Here is a 27,144-nt window from a genome sequence, read left to right on the forward strand (position 1 = left end):
CAATCCTGGCCTTCCACATTAGCAGTTTAGTCTAGGCATTGGGTCTGTGTGGTGACAACTTTTGGCAGTAGATGCAAAGGATTGTGAACTAGTCCTTGTGCTAATCTTTCATCCACAAACGTTTTGAAATGAGGCTCACAATGTCCACTCTTCAGGGTCATGCAGTGGCTCTTAAGGCTTGCTGATGTAAACGCTATGTAATCCATTGGCCAAACTATTCCATGGGCTTAATATTAAGGTACCCTCTAGTCATGCACCTGTCTCCACCTGTTTCTTGCTTAAACATCAGATCTTTTTGAGCCTTACCATTATTGTCAGTAAAGGTTTGGTTCCTGGTAGCAATTACTCCTGGTGAAAGCCTGAAGGAAATGCACACTAGTTTATCAGGAAGCATTGTTTTTTCTTGCTCCCCCATGAGGTCATCCTTCTTCGTGGGCCAAAGTTTATACCACTCCTTTCACTTCAACCATGATATTGTTTGACCATCATATTTGCTGACTCTGGCTTCTCAGAAGAAATGGCTTTACACTCCCTTGAAGTCCAACAGGCTCTGATAATCTACCGGGAAAGCAATGGGCATTTAGGGAGTCAGGCTCCCTATTTGTAGCATAGTTCATCAGGGAAAAGTAAAAAGCCTTTGAACAGCACACTGAGTAGACAGATAATACTCCTCCCTTACTACTGCATGCACACAAGCTGGCACAAGCAGGGTAGGTCCACGATGGGAATGTCTGCTTCATGGGTCGAACATGGTGGGGTAGGGGGGGGGCATATGAAGGACATTTGCAATGCTGCCAGATGGGCATCACCAAATACTTGTGTGCAACACAATCATTTATGTGTAGGGGGTTTAAGCTCAGCCTTATTTTCAGTTGTAGTGTTGCCGTTTGTTAAACAATTACCGGTGTGGTTGCTTTATTAGCATATGATCTGTCTCCATGGTGACAAATCACTTCAAAGAGTAAGGACTGACTTGGAACCCTAGGATTTGGAGCAATGCAGATTACTGGTAAGTAATAGGCGAATGATCTTACCTAAATCTCCAACCAGCATTCAAACTGAACTAATAATAATTACAGTCACTGGGCCTCATCATGAGTTGGGCGGTATCCCGAGTGGGATACCGCCCACCTGTAATTTTGTTACCTCCCACCCATCCGGCAGTATTAATGCCAGATAACAGGTTGGGCGGTAAACGTAATTCCCCATTAGCCATTGAGTCCATTGAACCCAATGGGGAATTTTCACGGCAATTACCGTGCAATTAGCGTGCAGTAATAGCGCTGTGCTAATTGTGCCTGGAAATTGACATTTTTCCAGCGTGTTTACCCCCAGCTCTGAGCTGGGGGAAAACACGCCACATCCATGTTTGGGTGGACCCTTAAATGCGATGTTAATAGCATTACCACCGAATTTAAGGGCTACTGCCCAACTCAAGAGAGGCCCACTGAGTTAAAGGGCCAAAGCAAATGTTGAAAATTGTTCTACTTTTAGTTGGAATTTTAATTCAGGCTTGTGATGTCAGTCCAATTCCCTTCAATTAAAATGACATTTAATAACGGCATTATTGACAAAAGACTGTCGAAAATTGAAATTCAAGACCATACTACTTTACATTATTCCCAAAGAAGCATTTCATGAAAGATATTGTCAAATGTAGTATATTTGCCGGCAGTGGTCTTTGATTTGTTATAAAGCACACTGAAACAATGTGGCAGTGCAATCTACCGAAAGCTACGTGCGGCGGCAATGTTCCTCCGTGTGACTCTTTTGCTTAGGTACACCAGCTTGGTCAGTTCAGGAAGAAGGGGGGCGGGGAGACGTTTTTGAATAGAATAGCAAAACATTGTTAATAACGACTTTTATTTTCAAACATGCTTCATACAGATATCGGTCAGAGAGTTTATAGAAAGCATGTGATATCACAGAACCCTGGGCGCTAAGTAAATTAATTGTCCTTGGGCCCACACCCTGCATGTCAGACCTGTGTCTCTTTTAGGAAAGGAGCATAGTAGGGTAAGGCAGGACAAGAAAAGCAGTACCAGAAAAACACAAACTACTGATGGTGCAGGAAGAGAAGAGCAGTTATAGTATTAGCTTAAATGCATGTCTGGAACAAGCAAGCACTGTCCAAGCCAACAGATCAGGCCTTTTCTTGGCACACTGCCATAATGGTCCTACCTCGCCAGAAGATGTATTTATTTTAATTGTATTGTTCATTTATAACGCGCTTAATACCACTGAGTGGTTTCTAAGCGGGGGTGGGGGTTGGAGGGGATCGGGATTCCAACCTGTGTTGCGCCCGGTTGTTCAGCCTCCAAGACAAACGCATTGCCCCTTAGCTATCCTAGATGGAAACAGCTGGCAAATGGTGTTAGTGCCTAGGTATATTATGGCAATACCTGGAAAATGACTATACAAGAGCCAAACAGTGTGCCTTTGCCACTGTTTAAAAAAAATGTATCAGGTATCCAGTGCATGGATTAGATGCAAAGCCAACATTTTGCTAAGGGAAAAGTAGCACAAGACATTCCTGGTTAAGTAATTTTTATTACACAAGGAGCTGGTTTACACTTTTCATGAGACTGCTTATATATTCATGTATTTATTTATTGAACATTTCTATGGTGCCTATACAGCAAAACGTGTGTCGAGATGCCACAAGATATGACAACTGCATCCCTTAGAAAGCACAAAGATATCTCAGAGGGTGTTTTGGGTATCGAGGGGTAGGTAGTGTGTGGGAATGTCAATTGTGACTGGCGTGGCTATGGGCAGTCAGTGGGTGGGTAAGAGGCACACCTGATCCCTCTCCTATCTTCATTACTTCCATGCCAATGGTTTCTGGATATAGGCACTGCTTACAGTGTCAACTAATATCCAAAACTAAAAAGAAAGTGAGACACATATTGTGCAACAGATGGTATGTAGAGTTGTGTACTGTGTGTTCAAGGCAGATCTTTATACATTGTGAAGCAGTGCCCTTACGGTATGTTTGGATGTGTGTGATGGGCTCAAAATGTGCTTTAGCATTTGCTTGAAGCATGGCAGTGCGATCTAAAGGGGGGAATGAAATCACTGCCCCCATATTGGTTCAGCTTCTAGACCCCAACGGTCTCAATGCTCAAGCCAACTAAAAGAGCCCTACTTCAAGAGTCAACCGTGTGAGGAGAATGCAGGGGAAAGAGGATGTGAAAACTTATAGAACAGGCAATAACAGAGAGTGGAGGCAATGATAAAGAGATGTATACGATTAAGAATGCAAAGGAATCCCGGGGGGCTGGATAGGACTGGAGTACATAATATTGTTTTGACACTGACAGCCTGAGTCCAGTATTGAAACATTTACACATTAATATTACACAGAGTAGTCCTGAGGGCATGATGCAGATGAGGTGGGTTGGGCGTTCATTTGGATAGGAGTGTTGGAAGGGTTAAGTAGGACTCTGTCCTTCATTGGCAGCTTCACTTTTAGCCTTGTTTTGATGAGTTCCACTAAGAGATGGCTTTGATGACCAGGGGAGAGTATTCCAGCAAGGTGGGAAAAGGCCTGAAAAGCAAGAGGCGGCACAGAGGCCAGCAGTTGTCTAATAGGTGTGCAGAGACGAGCAGCAGCGAGTTTGAGAGAACATGTACACAGAGATGCAGTAAGCAAGGAAGTGAGGGTGCAAGACTATGGATGGATTTATAGACAAGTATCAGGAATTTAAAGAGAGACATTTTTTCATGGAGAATCATGCAGTGTGACCACGGTAGGAAGCGGTAAAGGGTAAGTTGAGAGGATTGAAAAGGGTGTGCGTTGCAAAGTTGATGACTTTGTTGAAGGGAGCAAAATAATAGAGAGGCAGCCAAAGAGTAGGCTTGCACACTAGCCCTGTTTTCTGAGCACAAGTACAGCGAGAAGTATTTTAGTTAAATGGTACGTGAGGTGTGAATGTTTTTTTTTTCTACGGTAGTGAGGTGGAGTCTGGCTGTGGTGGCATTATGAAATGGAAGAGTGTTTGTCTGCAGCCAAAGAACTTCAAGGTTATAAGCCATCAGTGAGGCGGATGAGGAAGACGAGGGGGGTGGAAGATGGGAGCGTGAGATTGACAATTGTGGCAAGGAGTTGAGCATGAGGCAGAATATAGGCATACAGAAGCGATGGAGGTAAGGTAGTTCCCTATTCATTCAGAGATTACAGAGGGGAAGGGAAGAAGACCTGAGTATCATGAGCAAAGAGGTGATAAAGCAAAGCAGGAAATTAGTTTTCTGAGGGAGGAGCAGGTGTGTAGTCAGATGAGTGTAATGTAATATGGCACTTGCAATGTAATATAGCATTCAGAATTTGTAATCCAATATGGCATTTGTATAGCACCTAGTGCCATTGGTATGGCATTAAAAGAACTCGAGGAGAACGCCGTTAGAGGACCCAAGTCCGAGGTATGAGATATTAGTCAGAGGACTTTAGAATGTGTGTGTGCATTTTAGCCGGTGTGAAGGTAGGTAGGGGTGACTAAGTCTCTGCTATTGGCCCATGTAGATCTGGCTTGTGTGTGGGTGCTGTGAAGGGTGTCGGGAGAGTATGCAAGTCAAGGAGACTGATTATGTGTCCAGCTAGATCAAATTTGTATCGTGGACTTAGCTGCATTCTAGTAGCAGAGGTGATGTGCGATGTGAGATCAAGTAGCGAGTGATTGCAGATGTGTGCCGTGAGAAACCAGAACGTATCTCACCTGCTAGTCCCCAGCTGAACAAGGGGAGAAAGACGGGAAACCAAGAAGTGTTTTAAAGGAGGGAAATACCCTTCACCTTTTTGGCAAGAAACCGTTACTTTACAGAAACCTTCCAAGCACTAACTAACTAAATTCTTATATAGCGCAACACTCACCAAAGGTCTCAGGGCGCTCACATACACACACAACATAAAAACATAGGCAGGCAGCGGTAATGTGGGAAAAAGAACAGTCACTAAACATAGTGACTAGCAGAGTCTTTCAGGGTGTCAGAAGTAGTTTATTATTTGTTATGACCCTAAGCTTCGAAAAGAAACGTTATGAGGCGTTTTCTAAACTGCTGCCTTTTTGTGCATTGCTTTAATAGTAAACGAATCCTATTCCAGTTTTTTGGGGCCCATGCATTAAAGCCCGTTTTCTTCAGGGTTGTACGAGGTTGAATCAACAACATCTGATTATTTGAATGCAAAGTCCGCTTTGGTGTGGCTTTTTTTAGTCTAGATTTAAGATACTCCGGTGCATCACCTGAAAGACATTTGAAGACAATGACTAACCCTTTAAAGTTACTCTAAGTCGTTACTCTATGGAGAGCCAATGAAGTTTCTTCCGATATTCTGTAATATGTGTTTGGTGACTCAGCCCACAGACAGGCCGAACCGCTCCCTTCTGTACGACCTGAAGTCTCCTGATATTGCCCTTGGTAGTTCCAATGAGGAGGCTATTACAGTAATCTAACGGTGTTAACTATAGCTGCTGCAATTGACGCTCTGTTATGTTCTGACAAATACGGACAAATTTGCCACGAAAGATGTATGAAGAAAGCACACAATGATTTAAGATAGGATACATGCTTCTGGAAAGAGAGGTGGGTGTCAAAAAACACTCCCAGAGATTTAACATGGTTAGACACTGGAATAGTGTTGCCATTTATCTCGAACGCTTTGTAGCGAGTATCCAAGTTCTTCCTTTTAAACTGAGTGCTAATAATAAGCAGCTCCGTTTTCTTATCATTCAGAGCTAAGGAATTTAGGGCCATCCATTTCTGGATTGCCGCAAATATCTCATTGATGGTAACTAAGTCCTCCTCATAGATCCCAGATAGTTTAAGAACTATTTGGGTATCATCGGCATAGTTGGCAAATTGCACACCCATGGATTTAAGAAGGTCACATAGACACTTGACATATATGTTGAACAGTAGCAGGGAAAAACATGATCCCACTGGGACACCACAAGTAACAGGAACCATCTGAGACTGAGGTTCCCTTAGCAACACAAGCTGTTCGTGGGCCCAGGAAGGATTTTAACCAGGATACTGCTTCTGGCAAACATAAGCCTATTTTTTTAAGTCTCTCTGGTAATAGGTCATGATCGACCAAATCGAAAGCAGATGACAAGTCCAACAAAAGCAGTAATGCGGCACTTCCCTCTTCTATAATTACTGTTTTATTGTCTTTCAGGTCCAAAAAAACTGTCTTGGTTCCATTATTGATTCGGAACCTGGACTGTTCGTTTGCCAAGTTGTTAGTAGTCTCAACAAATGCTTGAAGTTATATATACGCTATGTTGTCGAGAATTTTACTTATAAACAGAACATTTGTAGCAGGGAGATAGTTTTCCGTTACCAAGGGGTCTAGATTATCATTGGGGTAATCCAGGCTTCCTTGATAGCCGTTGGAAGCAAAGCCCCGGAAAAGGACTGATTGACAAGTTCTCTGACCCAGACAGCATAACGCCATTAAACCAGACTGAAGACTCCTGCACTGTGTTTCAAAGATACCAAAGGCCCTCCTGTGTAACCAACCAAGGGGGGGAGAGCGGCAACTGCCGGGGTATCATCCTTGGCTCCAAGTACAAAGAAGCATTAGAGAGATCAACACAGCCACTAAATTGGGGAGACCGATGCAAGACCGGTCTGTGTTGAAGTCAAAGTTGCAAGCGGCAACATTGTATAACAAGCGCTGGAACGAACATTGTTAAACGCGTGCGATGAAAGACACGAGTAAATCTAAACTGTTGATGAATGTTTGAACTTGAGATGGCAAGATACGATAAGGTTGACAGACTGGTCCGGAATTTTGAATGTGCTCAATCAAAGGTCTCCCGCCAAGGGAAATGAAAGTAGAAGATTGATAAAAACAATTGTGTGAAGTAAATCGAAGTGGTCTTGCAACGGTTCAAGCAAAACCCATTGCACATTCAAAAGTCTTCGAAGTTGACACTAAGAGGATATAAGCTCGAATAAGGGAGATCCATGGTCCGTGCCCGAAAGAGGGAGACCAAGTGGGAACATTGTGATAAAAAGGGGTCTACGCCTGAAGAAGGGACACCCATGATAAACATTGAAAGCGAGAACTTGTGCATATGAAAATCCTGATAGAAACGGAATTTGGAAACAACGGAACCTCTGCAGTAAGAGACTGTTATCACAAAAGAGGATTTTGACAGAAGGTCATGGCGTTGGTGCTTTGAACTTTATCCTTGTGGCCGAGAAGCCATAGTGTGTGCGAAGCTTGAACGTGCCACCTTGCCCCGTGCTGAAAATGTGGGGAAGGGAAGTCAACTGCTCAACCGTCCTGACATATTGTTTCTTCAACACTTTTCTTTTGCATACACTATTGTGCTACACCCTTTTGTATTTAGAAGTAAGGACTGGTAATAGATGTATTAGTATAGGCCCTTTTATTTTGACTGAGACTCGACTAGGACTGCGTTATTTATTGGTCGAAGCTTGTCCCCCATCCTTAAATTTAGGTTTAAATAGGCACTTAACCAACCTATTTAAAGTAGGGGTGAGTTTGTGTTGTAGATACTCTGGGCCTGTGTTGTGCAGGGCACGGTGGGTGATGCACATAGACTTGAAGACAGGCATAGGACGGATTCTTTTAAAACACCATAGGGAGGGGCATCGAGAAAAAGTTGCTAAGAGTACCACAAGAGGCTTAAGGAGTGGTCCAATTTGACAACAATTTCCTTGAATCCAAGTAAAAAACTTGTTTGAAAGAGGGAGACATGATCTACGGTATTGAATACAGTGGAAAGATGTAGACTGATGAGAATGGAGAATTGGTGATATGGCTAAGAGCAGCTCCAGCAGAGTGTTTGGAATAGATTATGGATTGGAGGGGGATTGGAGGGGGCAGGAAATGAGTATTCCTCAATATAGATGGCAATGCCATTGAAGAAAATGTTTGAGGATTTTAGACAGAGCATGGGTCCTTCAAATTAGGTTTTTATTTTTAATCAGCATTTGTTTTTTTTAGGAGAGGCATGACTGTGGATTTTTTGAAACAGGATGGGAAGATACAGGTGGACATAGAGGTACTGAATATGGCAGGAAGGTGGAGCAGAGCTGACAGGTGCACGTTCCTTAATAATTTGTGATGGAAAGGTGTCAATTATATGGAAAGCCACTGAGATTTCCTCTTATGGTACAGCTCCACAGCAGTAAGAACAAGATACTAAAAAGATATATAATACCCATAAATGACATATCATTTGACCACCAATCCCTGAGCTTCCATCTGCAGATATAAGTGCCTAGGTAAGCTAGTCCTCCCTGTTTTCCTACTGCTTCACAGGACTTACAGATATGGATATGGACAACCTTTTCCTTATTCGTTGTATGTGATATGGTGGATTATTTCAGCTGGGTGTGTGTCCACCTGGGCCAGGTTTTGAGGTGTGGCAGAGCCTGTGCACCCTGTTGGTGCTGTAACTCCAGGAGTTCATGTGCACTGTGCTGTGTCTTCCCAAACCAGATTTTGTAGGGTGACAGTTTTCCCATGGTGGGAGTGAAGTGCCCATACAATCGGTAGGTGTCCGTGGAGTGACAGAGCGATACACTGGGTCAGTTAGCCGAGAGCTAGCATATTGTGTGTTTTCATGCACTCTAAGAGGTTGAAGTTGTTGATTTTGGAATAGTTTGCTTGAGCAGCTAAATGTAGGGAGAAAACTCAGGTTTAATGAAAGTCAGACACACATATCTATAGAGAACTGCACCCACACAGTTAAAAATAAACATAGGATACATGTAGGCTGACAACCTATAGATTGCTGAGAATATTACATGTAAATTCAATCATACATGTACCAATGCAAAAAACTCAACATCTGCATGTACCTGGCTTAACACATTGTCCTATGCTAGCCGGTCATTATCAGTCAAGTGGTCTCTAAATAGCTACCACATTAACCATCGTATGCCTGCATGAGTGGAGGGGGCAGGTGAGCACACATTTTTAGATTGCTGTGTTTCCTTTAAAATGTCCCTGTAACCATACATATCTTGATGCTGGAGAATATCAAATGTTTAACCATGTAAAATGTGCTCGTGAGCAACTAGGGGTATTTACAGAGTATTCAATGCTAAGCATGAATGTTAGTATGCCTAGTGTCTTTTAAATGTTCATAATATTTAGAGGAAGACTGAGTGATTGAAAGTAGATGCGTTTGTGGACTTCTACTAGTGAGATTCAAATAGGCAGATACAATTTTGTTTTGTATATATACTATACTGGAGTGATCTCCAGGGTAAAGATGAAGACCCGGTTGTCTGAAACTGAACTATTCTTTTAAATACATTTCTATTTTTGAATACTTCACTGTCTGTTCTTTGCCCTGAATTGTGGGCTGGGATTACTAGCCATAAATGATCCACAAGGGTTAACTTGTAAAGCATTTTTGTCTAGGATTTGCCCCCACAGATTGTTGACAAATAAGACAGGCCAGAAAGTAACTTTCTGTTTTCCCTTATGAAACTTTTGCCCATTTCTTCTAGTTCTATGTAAGCAGGAAACAAGCCCCCTTTATGTCTAGCAGGAGCATAGAGAAACGCGTGTCTAGCAGGAGCATAGAGAAACGCGTGTCTAGCAGGAGCATAGAGAAACGCGTGTCTAGCAGGAGCATAGAGAAGTGTGTCTAGCAGGAGCATAGAGAAACGCGTGTATCTCGAAATAAATGGCAGTCCTTTTATCTATCAATATGAGTATCCCCCATCCTGCAAATTCTCTCTGGTGCTGTTTTTTTATATTCAAAAGAGGCACTTGTGACTAAAATATCATTTATTTTTTAAAGTTTAAGGGCCCAATTCATGGAATAATTTGTGCAGAAAATAGGGAACTTATGTGCCAAGCTGCGTGCGTAATCGGTTCGTTGATTAATGGAATCGAATGCGTGGGATTTTCCTTAGACCTGATTGAATTTTGTGGCAGCCCGGAAGCCCCTGCGATCGGCGTGCCTTGCGCGAGACACAACCGAGAGCATGGGCATGGAAGGGGTCAGGACACAGAAAATGGGGAAGAACATGCGAAAAAGTGGGTGTTATGAGGGATGAGGTTGTTTCCTTCAGAAGAATTGACAACATTGAATGGTGAGAAGCCGGGACCATTCCACTGTGGCTTTGAGACTGACCTGCTTCTTGGGTTGAGTTGGGGGCAAGGGTCACTGGTTCCCTTTCATTGAAGCAGCCAGGCTGTTGGCACAAAAGAGAATGTTTCTTTTTGTTGGTGTTTTTTTATTTTTTAAGTCCACGTTTGTTGCTAGAAAATAATTTTGCAGGCGTCAATGGTAAATCCAGAACAGCCGACTTGAGTTTCTTTTTGTAGGCTCACGCATGTTTAGACTGCGTCACAGTGCTCGTGACAAGCATCACTGCCCCGAGTGCCCGGCAGTTTGTCTTCATAGTTCTAATGGTGCAGTGGATGGGTTTTTGTATCGGTGTTTCTCCAAAGCAAACATCTGCTCTGGCTCATTACAATATTTATGAAGCGAGGCGGCGGCAGGATGCCTGTGCTTGGAGAATACCTGCAGAAAAGGACACTTTAGAGTCAAATTCCCAAAATGAGAGATGGGGCGGTGCAGACACCCTCCCACCACCAAGGGAATGCCATTATGCACTGTTTATTTTGTACGAAATGTCATTGACAAACCGGAAGCCCCAAACCCAGCGACAAGCACGGAGGGTATTCAGGCGTAATCGACACCATTTTACGCATCTGATCTGCGCTGAATCGGCCCATTGATCGAGTCTACAGAGGATACCCTTGGCACTGTAACACGAGTACACACTGGGAGCTGCCTGGGGCTATATAGGAATTGTTCGAGCCTACTTGTCCTCTTTTAAAATCCGTGGTTGACTTGCTAAAACTGGAGTCTCACCTGAAAAAGATGACAATTGATTTATGTCACAGGGGCCTGAGGCAATCTTGTGTCTCTTGCAGTGGTGGAAATGGAAAAAAAATGTGCTGGGGGATCCCAGAAGGTCTGGGGTCAGGGGCAGAGTTTGGGGGGGGGGGCGATGACCTCGTTCAAACGAAATGTACGAAATAATAGTTTAATACGGCGCAATTTCTTTCATGCTGCTTCTTTTCCAAACTATATATCAATTCCACTTTAAACCACTGAGTAAATATTATTTAAAATACGCAATGTGCATCCCATCAGGTGTTTTTCTGTTCACCATAAGCAACTTTTTTTGTTTACTTGAAGCACACCTTGCACAGCACAGCGCCTGCAGCTCCCCTCTGAAAGCAGTTGGGTGGCTGCATCATGTGCGATAGTTTCAATGTTAATAGGGGTATTTATATATTCATGCAATGTTTGTGAATACCTGTATATTTATTCATGCAATGTTTGCAGGATGAAAGTATTCTACAAACATTGCATAAATAAATACATAAACTGGGTTGTGGCTGTGTTTGGTTTGTGCAAAATCTTGAGTCCTAGGGTGCAGAAGCTGCAGTCTTCTGTTAAGAAACAGAAGCGCTGACTATCTTTAGACTAACATTTTATGGAATTGTGTTTATAAACTTTCGCCATACACTTGGAGACATCTTCGAGCAAAAACCTTGTGCTGTGGCAGCATTGCTCGAGCTGTCCCAAGTTTTGTTTTCCTGCATCTAGGCCATTTTGGCTGACTGAGTCAAAGTGACTGGTGCGTCGAAAGAATGATACGGATACATTGAAGCATAGTCCCATGCAGACACCTTCGTAAGCACACGTGATGAATCTGCGCAAGTGCGCAAATGTGTCATGCATGTTTGAGTGACAAATATGCATCTGGGATGGATAAACAGCCACACGCACACGAGTAAAGGCTGTATTTGTGCATGCGCCCACTCTAATCGACCCCCGCACCAAATGCATAAAATGGTCATGCAGGCGTCCATGCAGACCAAAAGATATGTAAAGCTGAGGTCGTGGCTGAGGACTCTCACTTCCTCTGATAACCCCTTGTACGGGGTCACCAGAGGAAGTTACAGTTTGCGTGTCCTGCAGCTGCGACCTGTATCGAAATCCGACTGTGTACACGTGAGGGGGGGGTGGGGGCGGATCCAGCAGACCGCTCATGGCGGCAATGAGCTGCTTCACCTCCATACTCAGTGCCGTCGTTCCATTTTTTTTCCTCAATGTTACCCAGCACAGAGCATGGCGGACTCTGGCCGGATCCCGAGATCCCGCTCCACATCTGGTGCCGGATCTCGGATCCGGTGAGAGCCAGCGCTGGTCTCTACCCACCTGCACAGACCAAAGTGAAATATAGAGCAAACTGGCATCATTATATCCAGTGCTGGACATTGGGCCGGCGCTCGGCGGATCCGGGATCCGGCACCAGAAATGGAGCCGGATCTCGCGATCCGGCCAGAGTAAGCCGCCCAAGACCATGAACTAGGTTGGAAAACTTTTTTTTTTTTAAAAAACGCCATCGACGGCAGAATTGCCTTTTACCGTAGCTTTGGCACTGGTGTGTAATGCACAATGCTCCCTACATGTACAACTGATTATTTTCAGTTGTACATGTAGCAAGCGTTGTGCATTACGCACCAGTGGCAAAGCCAGGGGTAAAAGGCAATGCTGCCGTCGCAGGCGTTTTTTTTAATGTATTCCACCATTTCGGACACAACGAGCCCCGCCCCTCTAGACCACGCCCCCTTGGAAGTCCCCACCACATTCTTTCCATTTCCACCACTGATTATATCTGCGCAGTCCCCAGAAAGGGCGAATGCAAGGTCATTATGACTAATAAATAGTGAGGGTGTTAACATAGTGCTTGCTCCTGAACAAAAATGGTCCGTTTCACAGCGCTGTAACTAACGCCTGTTGTTAGACCCAATTGTCTGGCTTTGGATGTTTTGACACGAAATTATGAAATGCTGAGTCACATCTGCTGGTCAGCGAGCCCCTGACCCCCAGGTCATAAACAGATATTAAGAAGTAGCCATTTACACGCACAGACCGTCCAACAGTCGGGACAGAGCGTTTTAAAAACCAAAGCGAAAACACATAAGACTTTTCTCAAAAAGGCCATGACAAAAAAGGTGCAGCCAAAAAAAGCATGGGCGTTTCTAAAATTGCACCCAGAAAAACGTGTAGCAAGCAAGAAGCGAAGGCCCATGCCCGACCCAACAGCAGCCCAGGCGGGGGCCCAGGCAGGCGAGGTGTGGATGTGCCATCATGTGAAACAGTTTGTTTTTACACCCCACAGCCGCCAGCATTGGTGTCTACGGGTCCCCTATTCCTCACGGTGGGCCGCGGTGACCCCCAGGTCCGCATGCAATTTGAAACATGCGGAGTGCCAATTCATTTTATTGAGCTCTACATTTCGCGTCTTTAATCCCCAGTTGCACTTTCAACATTTCAATTCTGGGACTGGTTCAGCGAGGTACCCGACTACCAGTCGAAAGGCTTCACGCTTGCAAAAGGAAACAGCGGCTGGCCACTGGAAACAGCCTCCCGACTTTCATGAAGAGGTGTCCCCGACAGTCCTTTAAATGATCACTGCTCGCATGTGCAACATGATTTTAAAAGCTAGCACGCAATAGTATGTGCTGAGTGGCTACAGCAAGACTTAACGAATTCACATTAAGTGCTGCGTAAAGTAAGTTCAAAACATATATTCAGGTCCCAAGACCTTAGTGTACTCTACTCTTATATACGCATTGCAATGCTGCAAGCCACCCAACCCAAGAGCAGTGTCCTAACTAGCCAGGTCGCAAGGCCCAGCACCCGTATTATTCGCCATACTCATTGCCTGTCGAACTGGCGTGACCTGCGTTACCACACCCAATCAAAATGAATATCTGGTCTGTCTTACATCGTACGAGTCTGGGAAAACAAACATATGAAACATCAGATTAGGTAGGCCCAGGACTCCGGGTTCTAGGATGTGTCGGCATCCCGTGCCTTCCCTCGCTATCTCCTTCCCCATGTAACAGACTTTCCCTTCTGAGACTGTTTCAATCTTGGACAAGGCCTCTGAAGATAGAACGGCTGGCAGTCCCAGAAACACCCAACCGGGAGATATCTGCAGTGATATCAACGCATGCAACAGATACAGTAAAGCATCAGCTCATCCAGCATGGCCCGTACACACTCTCGGGTACCTCACACTCCTAACAGTGTGTAATATGTCACTTATAGCCTTCCAAAACTGGCTTAGAAACCATCTGAACGCACATCCATCCTCCAACTTTCTCCAGCAGACGAACACGCATCCATCCTTACACAAAACACTTCACTTTGACCAAATATCCTTCTTTCCCTCCCACGGTCTGCTCTTGCAGTCCTCGGTTTGACTTTCTGTTCCCCAAGGAGGATACGGTATGGAGCACGGGGGGCAGGGGTACAATATGCCAAGGAGAAGGATCAGGGGGCTCTGAAACTACTGTGGTTTGGCACAGTATAAAAGCAGGAACATGACATCCAAGTGGGAGGATAGCACCATTTGGAAGAGGTTGCTTGGCTGTGACAGGTGGTGCACGTTCGGCTGTATTGCAATGCCTATAATGGCCCGCGTGCCTTCGCCAAGGTGGGCCAGAGCGAAGCGAGAGCCTCTGCGAGGGCCTCAGCGAGGGATGTGGGCATTAAAGGCCATGTCTGGCCAACATAGCGGGCATGACAGCTATTTGCACCCCGGGGTTCGGCCGAGGTGTGATTGAATTTCTTTTTTTCCTGCGCCATCTGTGTCCTTGCACAGCTGATCTCTCTAAGAATTTTTTTTTTAAAAGGATGGCCACCGCCATATAGAAAAGGGACTACATCCCATTTCCATGGCAGCAGCCAGATGGGAGGAGTGTCGGGACTGAAGCACAAAGCTCCAGTCCCCAGCAGGTAAGTGGGGAGGGACGGGGTGTTGAAGGGGTTAGATTGTTTTGGGGGGCGTGGTGGTGGGATGGTGAGGCAAAAAGGATAGGTCTCTGTTGCCTCCCCACGATAAGGGCCTCGGTAGCTGGACAGTAGAAAGGGATAGTGTATTCCGGCCCACTGTTCTAGCCACCTGATTGGTTGGCTCTCCCTCTCCGGGTGCGAATAGAACAGGAAAACAGGCTCATTAATATGGCGCCCACTACCACCATAGTTGTCTTCTGTCGCTGAAGCTTGCCCGAATATGTTCATAATTGGGCCTATGAGTGCAATGTGCAGACCTGTGTGTCTGTGTGTGTGGTAGGAAAAGAAACAGGGTAAAATAAAGTAGGAAAGGAAAAGAAGAAGTCGGTGAAATGATAGAACAAGAAAATAGGAGGAATAGTGATGGCCGTCAGGGGGGGGGGCAGGAAGAACAAACTGCCTCAGGGCACGTTCGTGCTTGGGGGTGGGGTGAGAGAACAGTAGTGGGTCTATGAGTTATATGTGCTGGGGCTCTTACTGTTGCTGATAACATTTACAAAGTCTGCACTATTTATGGAAAATGTATAGATCAGTATCATCCTGATTTTTGTTCTGAGCAAAGCTGTGTGAAGGTGCCATCAACTCAATTCAATGCATTCATAACCCCGCCTCATTCAACTCCAGACATGCCATGATAAAATAGGATTCACACATCCCGAGGAAGCAAAGAAACGCCCGATATGATATTTATTCAGGCTGCTACGAAGTTGAATAAGAGTCAGAAGTCGCCCTTAAAGCGACACTAATTACAACTCTGACCGTATTCTGAGCCTATGCTTGGATTGATTGATGCTAACATTTAGGCATTTATAATAATCCATTACTTATATAGCACTTTCGCCAAAGCACTTCACATAAGGTGTATGACATTAGGATTACTGGGCAACCAAATGGAATCCTCATTTGTCAACCTCAGAAGGATAAAAGGTTGAGAAGACCTTTAGGATTCAATGAGTGCCCTGCATCACACATAGAACCTAGCAATATACGCTTAACCTGCAGAGCTATCTTACCTGCTGTTTCTCTCTACTTGTGCATAGCACAGCATTTAGCAATGCATTGGTACTGGGGGTTACATGTATTATTGATAAAAACACAGTACTTAGAAGCAGGAGGTACATGGGATGGTTCACTAGTCAATGTGATAATAGTACTGTTCTATTTTGTTTTTTAAAAGTTTGGGGGGGCAGATGAGGGTAGGTATCCTAATAAAGGTTTCTTTTTAACTGCACAGTTGATTAAACAGCATACTGCGTTACAATTGGATAGGTCGCCAGTGAAAAGCGCGTCTCTGACATTGGCCAGCACGCACATTCCAAGTTCATATTTCAACAGGGCTGAATCCTCCATCATTGCGAGGATGATAAATGAAATAGCATTGCATCTGGGGCCAGATTACAGAAACTTTGCACAGGTGCAGGTGCAGAGGTGCAAGTCAATAACACCAGGGCAAAGTTTGCCCTAATTTTAAAAACATTGGGGCATATAAGAAAACTATTTCACCATGACAAGTGCAGTTTAACATGGTATAAGTAGCAAGGCAAACATTGCCATTGTGCAAACACAATACAGTTTTAAGGGTTTTTTTTCACCAGGGCAAAGTTTGCCCTAGCACTAATACCATTTCGTATGAGCACTAGGGCAAACCTTGCCCTGTTGCAAAAATCCAGTGAAAATGTATTTTTTTTGCCGAGGGCAATTTTTGCCCTGGTGCTTATGTCATGGCTGCCCTTGACATGGTGCAACAGTTTTCTAATATCTCACTGTGTTTTTAAAAATAGGGCAAACTTTGCCCTAGTGCTAATACCGTGCACATTTGCACTTTCACAGGTGCAACATTCCTGTAATCTGGCCCCAGGTAGTAATGACACCTATTTTTACAGCACTTAGAAGCATAAGGATTCAGACATGAAGCACTATACAAAAAAATATGATATATCAACTATTCCAACTGGATATATCAACTATTGCACATGGATAAAGAGAAAAATACGAGGCCACAGTGACCTCTAAAGGTGGAGTTGTTTTGCACAAAATGATAGGCCTTAGAAACATAAACCAATCAAGTTTACTCTAAACAAGAAGCTCTGGGGAATCCAAACACACTCTGCTCCCCAGTTGTAGAAATGGCAGTTCATAGAAAGCCAAAACAACCGTGAAACAAGGAAGACTTCACTTCAGTTATGGGGTATTCTGATGGAAAGATCATACTGTGGCTCACATTAGTAGCAGCAATGCACACAGATTTCACCTGGGTCATGAACCTAAAATGATATCTTGGGTGGTCATTAGAGGTGGGTGGGTTTGGTTTTTGATACATACGCATTTGGGCTTGTGGGGAGGACCCGGAAGTGGTTTATTTAGAGGGTGGGCTGCAAGACCACTTTGAAAAATGGCCGCAAAAGAGGCCGTCCTTCCTTTTCAGGAGCTGGGGGCCACTCGTGTGCGGCCAGTGCCAACACTAGGTAGAACAATGCTACCAGGTTCTCTCTTTTAGTGACACTGCAATTACTTTTGGGGTGCCCGCTACTCGTTCCTGTGATTCTGCCATCACAAAAGAACACAGGACAGTGACACATTAGCTGGGATGGTTCCAAAACATGCACTGGAGTGTTAATGAGGGGATAAGGACTGTAGCACAATAATCTCATTTTCATCAGCCATAAAAAATTCGACCTTAATTAAAAAAAAAGAGCATCCATTGGAAAGATGAATTTCATGCGTCCAGGGCCAGAAAAGTGTTTCATTGGCATTCCATACAGTGGCTGTAACTGCACTGAAGCCCTGCGGGCTGCAGCCAAGGCTCCAAGCCTACAGCAGGGGATTGGCTGACAGAACTTGCAGCATTTCCCTTCCTCAACCTTCGGAAGACTCTGCAACTTCCTTGCAGTCAAAGAAGGACTTGGTTAACCAAAAGAACGCCGCCTCGTGTTTTCATTCCCCTTTCCTTTATATGTTCCAGGGGAGCTTGTGCCCTAAAATGTGCCAAAAGCCAAGAAGGTACCAAGGAGTGATTGAAATCCATACATGCCATCTTCAATTAGAACTCCATTATTCCAATCTTCACAGTAGCACCATGTATGTATATGACATGGTAAGCCGGATGTTTTGGGGGTACAAGTCCTCTGGGCAAAGTGGCTGTGCATGCATGCCAAGTGGATCTGTGCTCTAGTCGTTCAAGTCTAGGGTTCAGATTTAGGGCTGTGAGTGGTTGTGGGCAACTGCTGCTCACGGCACCACCCAGGTTACCCTAAGCACAATAGCTAGCCTGGAGAAACCCCTTTCATCTCAGTAATCGCCAAGATGACAGACATGACATCAGAGGCACACACATCGTCCACTTGCATCCACATGGAACCTATAGAGCCAGTCTAATATCAAGAGCATCGAAATAAAAAATGGCCCAGCGGCAGCGCAAATCCAAGAGCCTGTTCTCATTGGGCTAAGTAAACTGCCACTGTCCCTTTGGCTTGGGCTCGTCTTTGTATCAGTTACAAGAAAAACATTACCCAAGAGCAAGGGGGACACCCCACTCCCCACTAGGACAGTTCACGCACCCCTAAAATCTCCCCGCCTTTTTGGAAAATGGTGTGAATTCCAGAATCCGCAGCGGGCAAGTGCAGCAGCACGTCCTCGCGAGTGCCACACAACAGCCGTGCCCCCATGGGCATTTTGCTTCGCTAAAGCACTCTTGAAGCATTCCCAAAGCACTCTGTGGTTTGCACCCGGAGGTGATGCACGGATAGCTGGCATATTTGCAGAAGCAGCACCTGTCAGAGGGACAGACCACCCGGGAGAGCATACCTTGATTGCTCAGGTAAGCAGACGATTAAATGCGGGGTTTTGCAGGCGAGATCTGCAAAATAAAGACTTTACAAAGAACATACAACATACGTGTTCACAGCGCCAGAAGGGTGCAGCTGCGTGCGCGGCCACCCAGTACCTGAAGTCACTTGTTGTCGCGCCCCTCCGCATCGGCGGCTCCAACACGCTCCCCGCGTCCCAGCCGTGCGTGCGAAATCTGCACGAATCGGCCAATTGCTGCCGTGTTTACCCCCGACCCACACGCAGCGCATCACCACCGCAAAGCATCCTCCTTCACGCAACATCTCATAGGCTTGAAAAGTCAGACGGGCTTTCGGGTTCGCGAATGGATTTCCTGACCTTTCCCCCCCCGCGCAGATCGGAAAGGATTGCGGACTGTATTTGCCCCCCCACAAGCCCCCCGACCACACATTGCCAAGCCATTTACCTGCAGACCCGCAGCTGCCTCCGACCCGCTCCCCAGCCACACAGCGATGAGGAAACCGCAGGCGAGGCGGGAGCAGCAGAAACCCCAAAACCCAGCCTGTTGGTCGAGTAATTCAAGGCTGATCGAAACAGGTCCCGCAATCTCGTGCGCGGGGATGCAATCTCCCGCCGGGAGATTGCCCTGGCCTTCGGCAATCCTCGGGGCCCCGCCCACACGGTCTACACCAGCAGCGGCCCCGTCCTCGGGAATGACAACGGAGAGGCGGGGGGAGGAGCGAGAAGCTCCTGAAATACAGCACACCAGTGCCTCCGAAACTCGCGGCCACCCCTGTCCTAACAGAAGCAGCTGCAGATATGCCAGATCTTTGAATTCAACCAACCACCCCATTAAAACATGCAACCGTGATTTTCGATATATCACATTGCAATTTGATTAGTATGATAATGGGGGTGTTATCAGGTGCACGGCTAGACCCAAACTTGGGGGTGTTGAGTGTGTGTGCGAGGCTAACCCCTCACAGCGTGCGTGGGGGTTACCCTCAAAGACTGCTGTGCCAGGGCACGTTATCCCCTTAGCAATGTGTCTGGTCACTACAGCCAAAGTAGGAGTACAGGCTGCATTTTAAAGCACCTGTTGTCAGTGGCATTTCCCAAACATTTATAGGAGTTCAAGAAAAAATGCACGTGTGTATTGGTACTGGTCAGCATTGTAGCCCCCTGAATTGTGGTGCTGGCTCCGCCAGTCGCTAATTCCCTGTGCGTGTCCAGGTGCTTTGTACCATAGTCCCAGCTATGCCTGGAAAGCGCCACAGTCAGGGGTGTCTGAGGTGTCAGTGGGAGTCTCAAGGTAGTCAGGGGAGAACTGACTACTGACTACACGTGGTCACCCCTGAACGTGCTCCTTTCATAGCATAACCTAACGTAGCATGACGTAGCCTAAATTCACTCCCCGTGTTTCATTCATGGTGTAGCAGAATTCTGCCCTGCCCGAGCAACTCTGGTGAATGGCGTCAACTGGGAAGGAGATTCCGATTTTTAGTTTCGTCTATTAGATGTTGCAAGCCAAAACTTTTGTACTAGAGTACAGATAGGGAGAAATGGCGTATGAGGAGGAACGCACCGCTTGGAGATGTTGTGGATGTTTGCCTGCCCATTGACTGCCCAACTCTGTGCAAATCTGTATTGGCCAACTCTTTGAGCTCCCTTTATTCATGGCTTACCATCAAACTTTATTTTATTTATTTCACTTATTTATTGGGTATTTATAATGTGCCTAGACAGCAAAATTGTGTTTCAAGGCACATCAAGGCAAGGGAGGGGAAGACACGGGAGAGAAAAAAGCAAAACAATAACGTTCCTACTAGGTCTTGAGACATTCGGATCGTACAAGTTGTCAGGGTTTTATAACACGGCACACTCCAGCCAGGGACTCCTTCCCCTGTCAATGAATGTGGCACACAATAAAAACACTGTTTATCTTTAATAAACAACAGGTTCTTTTATTTGAGTAGGCCTCCAACCTGTCGCGCACCCAACCTTTACAAACACTCTGTGTCACAATGGACCAGGAACCAGGCCGGTGTGTGTCAATAAGATATTTATACATTTATGTCTGAATGCAAAAGGAAAATAAAACAATTGTACACAGGCACCAATGATATGGCAATACAAATGCAATGATTCCTACAGAACAATTGGTTCAGAAATCCTAACACAGTTTACACAAATCTTTAATGGCAAAACAGGAAGAAAAAAAACGTTTTTTAATCAAGTGATAGCATCAAGGTTTAGCACTCCTGCCTGCAACACTCACCGCCAAACATCAGCTAACTTGATTCCTTTGAATGGAAGGCAGTGGCAAAGGAGTAAGGACAGAGAGAGAAAAATCAGATTAGGGATAAAGCCCACCACTCCAAGATGGGAAGTCAGAAAAGAAAATGAAAACCCGTTTTTGGAGCAAAATGGCAGAATCGGATTTGGCTTATTACTCACACTGCTACTCACAACGGCTATGGGACAGCTAGAAAAGAAATTTGTGTTGCTACACTCAGGGATGGTGCAAGAAATTTTGACACCCTAGGCAAACTGTCAGATTGGCGCCCGCACCACTCCACTCCAGATCCTAAACGTTCTCAACCAACAGTCCTCACGTTGTTACCAATTGCCACAAACCTAACACATTGCGCACATCTTCTGCTGTGAATGGATCCCACTGCACTTTCTTTACCCTCACATCTACTCAGAGTGTTAGGTTTCAGAAGTCAAATTAAAGCCTCTGCGTTTCATAAATACAGGTTTAGTAAACAAGTCAGTGATACTGCAGCAACAACAAATGTAATGCTGAGCATGCAGATCTAATCCTTTCTGTAAATTATATAGAGGCCATACAGGCAGTAGGAACACGGTTTTGGTAATGCATACTAGACACCTGTGCACAGTTATGTCAGAGGGAGATTACTTTAGTTGTCCAGGGTCACACACTTTGGGTAAACAGTGAAGCAGTGATTCTAACCCACTCTGCTTTTTAAGCACTTGGCCAGAAACCTATATAGATTTATTTGGTGCAAATATTTAAGTTTTCATATATATTTCCAGAATACAAAATAATACAAGCCTGAAACATTTCCTTTTAACACCACTGTACTTTGAGCACTTTCAGACACACACTGAAAGAAGTTGTGTAATAAAACTAAGTTAGGTATGGAGATTGTGTCACAAACTTCCAGCTCCTTGTTATGCTCTTTTGTTGCATATGTTAATGTTAAGAACATGTCACTATCTTCATAAAGATCACCTTTTTATTGTGTGCACCTCCACATATTGCAAGTCTCACAGTATCTCCCTCCCCGGATCCCATCTCCTATATCCCCCCTCCCCATGACAATAGTTTAAGCTTATAGGTGGCACTTTCAGTTCCACATAATAGCCAAAAATAATAATGAGATGGTGGAGGGCTAAACAGGATGAACCTGGGGTCCTACACCACCCTCAAGCCCTCATTGTGAAAGATGTCCTCAGGTTGACCTACTCTGCCCTCACACTGGAATCTGTGCATTTATGACACCTTTTCTAAATATCAGGTCACCCTCATTCTGTGTCCTACAGCTTCAAGGATCCTTCTGTCAGAATTCATGTCTCGCCATTTGCAGGGCACTGGAATACCAGGGGGCTGTCAGAATTCTTTACAGGCAAAGTTTCCAGAGGTGGCCTGTAAATGTGACGCCAACACAAAGCACAAGATCACACATCGCTCTGTTGTCATGGAGTCTGTCCTCTAAGGTAAAGGAGGAATAATGTGTTGATGTATGTGCTCAGTAGAACCAAATCAGCTCCATAACTCTCTCATGTCAGATACAGTGAACCTGAGACCCACCACCCATTTGCGTAGCATGCAGTGCCTATCAAGAGACTGGCATAGTACCCACACTGTGAATTACAGCTGTTGCCACAGCATCTGAGGAGTCAGCCACCCACAAGCCAAAATCACCCAAGGCAATTCTGTGGGAAACATTCCCACGTGAGAAGCATAACCACACTGAACAGCCGTGTCATAATACCCCTTATTCCCAAGTGCTACAGTGTGGTCCATAGCCTGGTTTCTGGCTATGGGACGGCCAATTAGTTCATAGTGGTCTGGTAAACAGGTAAGGCAATGGGTACCAAAATCAGACCAACACATCACAACCATCCAAAGTGGCATGTGAAGACGGAGGTCTTTCCCACATGGTACAACATTACCACTCTTCCCACCACATGCAAGGGCCAATACCCTCTATTACATCCCTCAAACACATCCAGAAAGATAAAAGCAACAGGCACAAGGGGGCATAATATTTAATAAAAGGTACAGGAAATATAACATATGCAAACACTCTAGCAACCAGCACCTCATCACAACAGTGGCAGGGTGGGAGCTGGCACCACGTTGATTATGGAGGGGGCACCCTTGGCCGGTCTTTTCCAAGGCGTGGTGCGCCCACTCTGAGGCACCAGCCTGCTGGTCTTTAATGAGCCACCATATTTTGCATAGCGGCAGCATACATGTACTAAAGGTATGTGTGATCAAGAGTCATCCCTGCTCCTGTGTTACTCACTGAACGGTGAATGCCCGAGACCGAAGACCACAACATTGTTGTTTGGGAGTTTGATTGTAGAGCTTGAGTTGGAACCTCCTACCTGAGCCTCCTCTCTGTGAGGGAAAGAGGATCTTTTCAATGATATGGTCCTCTACTTAATGAACAGTAAAAAAGGACCCGATCACATAAAAGAGCGGGGAGAACACACTGCCACGGAACGAGCTGCAAAGAAAGAAAAGATCATAAGCAACAAGTGGCAGGTAAGTGTATATCATCCAAAGACTCTGAGATATACCTGAAATGTCTTCCCCAGGGCTGGCTACAGGGAACCCAGGGATGGCCTTCCACCCTACAATACAAAGTAGTGCGGTAAAAACTGAATTGGGAACCCAGGGTGTATTATAAGAGAAAGATATTGTGTCTCACCACTGGAGATACTGGATTCTCTTGAAGGGAGGCAACGGCATCTGTAAAATAATAAAAGAGGAAGGTTAGTGGGGATACTACTCCCGGGTGGCACGAGGAGCGATCTAGTTACGGGTTACGGGGACACTCAGCGGAGCGTCCTTTATGCACGTCAGAAAACGGAATAAGTTCCAGTACAAGTTGATGAATAGTACTGGTAGTTCCTAGTTGCAAGTTGTTGTAGTATCATATGAGGAGTTGCAGGAGTCAGGGATAAAAATACTGGCTTGGAGTGCATTAGATAGATCACAATCTGAAATAGACAGTAGACACCCCAAGTGGAAGGAAAACTCACCGTCCACGCAGCGTGCACAGACAACGTGCAGTTGAGGAGAGTGGCGCTGCACGCGTTGTTGAGCAGGTAGGAAGAGAAATGTCCAGGCACTGGATATGTGAGTTAATAAGTCTGGCGCAAGGACAGGAGCGTCAGCAGCCAAAATGAAAGGCATTTTTCCTGGAATACGGGCAGGCGATGTCAGGATCAAAGACAAAGGGGCAGCGCAGTCCAAATAGAGTAGCAAGATTCCTGGTACACAGGCGGGTGGCGTCGGGAGCAAAGACAGGGGCAGTGCAGTCCAATTTGAGTAAGAAAGGATCCTGGTACACGCATGGGTGAGATATTCATTAAGACAATATGCAGAGCAATCCGAAGGATAATGCCATGGTCTTGTCGCACAGGTAGGCAGAGCTTGACACAGCAAGATGAAAGGCTTAGACTCCGCGTGGAGATGGAATCCGAACAACAGGACGACAGGGAAGACGGAACTTCAGACAGTCAGCAACTTCAAACAGAAGCAGCGAGTCACGAATCACAGCTGCTTATGAAGGCAGAAGCAACCAATAGGAACGTCCAGTAAGGATGTAAATCAATAACCTGATCATCACACAAGCAGCATGATAGTTGTAGTCCCTTTATGACACATGCTGCTGCCTTGATCTCCCCTGCAGTTTCCATCGGGCAAAACACGGTGCAACAAAATGCCTGACATCGCAATGAAGGGTGATGACCCCGCGCCTTGCTCCAGGATTTTTCCGGTTCTGCATGTTGCGAGGCATGGTTGAACCCTGCAAGCACTTGCGCGCTGTTAGGGAGAATTCTCATTTCATGGCTAATTTCCCTTACCTATAGAGTCCCCCAGCAGCTTTGCTGGATTAGAAGGGTTTGTTTCTTTTTACCTGCTAAGAGTGAGACTCTTTTTCCCACTCTTAGGCATTTTTGCTATGTGTGTTCTCGGCTATTTTTGTGTTCAATGCCTAGGGGATCTTTTCTCTCACCCATAGGAACCATCTTTATGCACATGTGTCACACAGCACCCTCCGTGCCGTGACACAGGGGTGTTGTAGCGACCCCCAAACATAGACTCCAGACCCTGGGACTGACTACTGTCTCCCAGGGCATGTAAAGTCCCCATTGTCTTTACTAGTCGATTTTTATGAACTTAACCAGTACTCCCCATCTTAATATGGAAGTACTGGAAGGGGTTAATAGATTTTCCCCTACGTTCATTTTCGAGAGGGTACCTCTACAAATTTCTGGCTGGTGGCAATGGTTACTACCTTTTATATTCAACCGGGATTATTTCTCTATGGGATTTTCCCATTGTTCGAGGCTACCACTTTTACTGACAGCCTCTAACACACCCCTGGTGTATTTTTTTATTAACTTTACTCCGGTAGGTTTTATTTGCCAGAACTTTGATAAAACTTCTTTCTCAAGTCTTACTCCATTTTCCTGACCCAGGTCGGGGATCCTTTGTTAGTCCTTTTGGCGGGCTTCTGCCAAGAAGCCCTCCTTTCGGTGCCACTGGGTGTGGGGTGGGTCTGTTGTTTGGGAGGGGGGTAGAACCCCTGGACAGAGTTACCACCGCAACTCAGGTCGCACTCTAACCTGATAGGCTGGAGGGTCTCCCGCCAAGATGACCACTCCACTGTGTGAGTGACAGCTACGCTGTATGAATGGGTCTCTTTCTGCATAAAAGCAGGGTCCTGAGGACTGGAAGAGCAAGTCATCGCCACTGGAACTACGGAACCGAAGGGAAGAGAAGACAGAGACATCTTCAGCATCTACACCACCGGTGAAGCCCTGCCGGATCGTCTCACCACTTTTTCTTCCACAAGACGAGAGGAGATCTTCAGTTTAAGAGCCTCCTTCCCTTGAGCTGGTGGGGTCAACCAGTTCACCTATCGCATCCTCGTCCTGCCTTGGTCGACTCAACAGTGCCCCGCACTTGAAGACCGGATAGCCAGGCAGCTATCGACCCGGGCCGCGATTAAAAGGAGCGTTCCTTTTAAACTTCGTTTGGCAGCACTGCAGCTGGTTTTATCCCTGGGTAGTGCAGCGACTCGAACCTTCTTCCACGACGAGAGCCTCTCTTCCTCTGTTGGATCCCTCGACCTGCAGGAACTACGAGGAACAACCGCCACTGCAGGAGCCTCTTCTCCACGTTTAAGGTACATTGTTCCGCCAGGCCGCCCTTTCTCCGTGGTAACCCTAAAGGTGTTTTAAATCCTTTAACTACTTGTGGGGTCAGCTGCCCTCTCTTTTGACATTGTCTTTCACCTTGCATCTACCTCTTCAAAAGTTTTCTACTAAAGATTTGACTGCAGCTACAAGAACATTTTTGCTCCTAAGCACTTGGTCCTGTACCACTGACTTTGGCTCAGGCTTATTGACTCTGGCTGATTTGTTAGATCTGCTCTCACTAGATTAGTTTTCAATGAGAAATGTGTTGATGCACCTAAATCTTCTAAACCCCTCTTCCTTCCTACTGTTTTAACTTGTGGAGTGCCATTTTGCGCAGTTTTCATTCACTTGTCTTTTGGTTAAAGTGTTACTGTGCATTACTTGTTCACAAAACTTCAGGGAAGAGTTGCTAGGGGGTGTCTGAAGATATTTTGGTTTAACTTGTAGTTTCCCTCCCTTTTCGTTGAATTGGTAGAGTGCCATTTGTAGTAGGTTTTCACTGTGCCGTTTTGCTCAGTTTTCACTATACCGCAAACTTGTCTACAATTGAATAGGGAGTTGTATATGCTTTTCTTTTGACTAAACTTAACTTACTTTATTAACTGTGATCTATGTGTTGACTTAGAAGTGTATAAAATAAATATATATTCTCTTTTTCATACAAAACTTTGGTCAGTGTTTCCTTGCTCCATAGTATTGTACTACCTATTGTGTCAACTCTGAATACTGCTCATCTCCCTCTTGAGATAAGTCTGACTGCTCAGCCACAGCTACCAACTAAATCTTTGTGGTACAGACTGATACCAAAGGGGATTTATTGCTCTCACTAATCTGGGGTAGTGCTCCCTAAGGGAACTGCCCTGGATTCTGCCTAACACGCGCACTACCAAGTGTGACAGCCTGCCAATACACTGGGAAACTGACAGTTGAAAAATCAGGATTGCATTTATAATGTAGATGATGGAAACAGCTGACAAAGCACTGCAGTGAATACTGTAATTGTGTA

General features: G+C 45.4%; 1 protein-coding gene across 9 annotated transcripts in view; it reads right to left on the minus strand.

The window, feature by feature from the left end:
* Positions 1–19,403, minus strand: part of FUT9 (fucosyltransferase 9) — a 1,273,880-nt gene extending 1,254,477 nt beyond the window's left edge. For 6 of the 9 annotated variants that reach the window (XM_069606433.1, XM_069606430.1, XM_069606436.1 and 3 more), the window contains exon 1: positions 19,135–19,354. The gene's annotated coding sequence lies outside the window, so the exon portion shown is untranslated. Of the gene's footprint in view, positions 1–18,825; positions 18,898–19,134 lie in introns of those variants that run through there. The other 3 variants (XR_011260450.1, XM_069606441.1, XM_069606431.1) reach the window with 3 other exon arrangements.
* Between the last annotated feature and the right edge of the window lie 7,741 nt (positions 19,404–27,144).

Source organism: Ambystoma mexicanum, chromosome 4p, assembly GCF_040938575.1.
Source record: "Ambystoma mexicanum isolate Mex_15411 chromosome 4p, UKY_AmexF1_1, whole genome shotgun sequence".
Lineage (NCBI taxonomy): Eukaryota > Metazoa > Chordata > Amphibia > Caudata > Ambystomatidae > Ambystoma > Ambystoma mexicanum.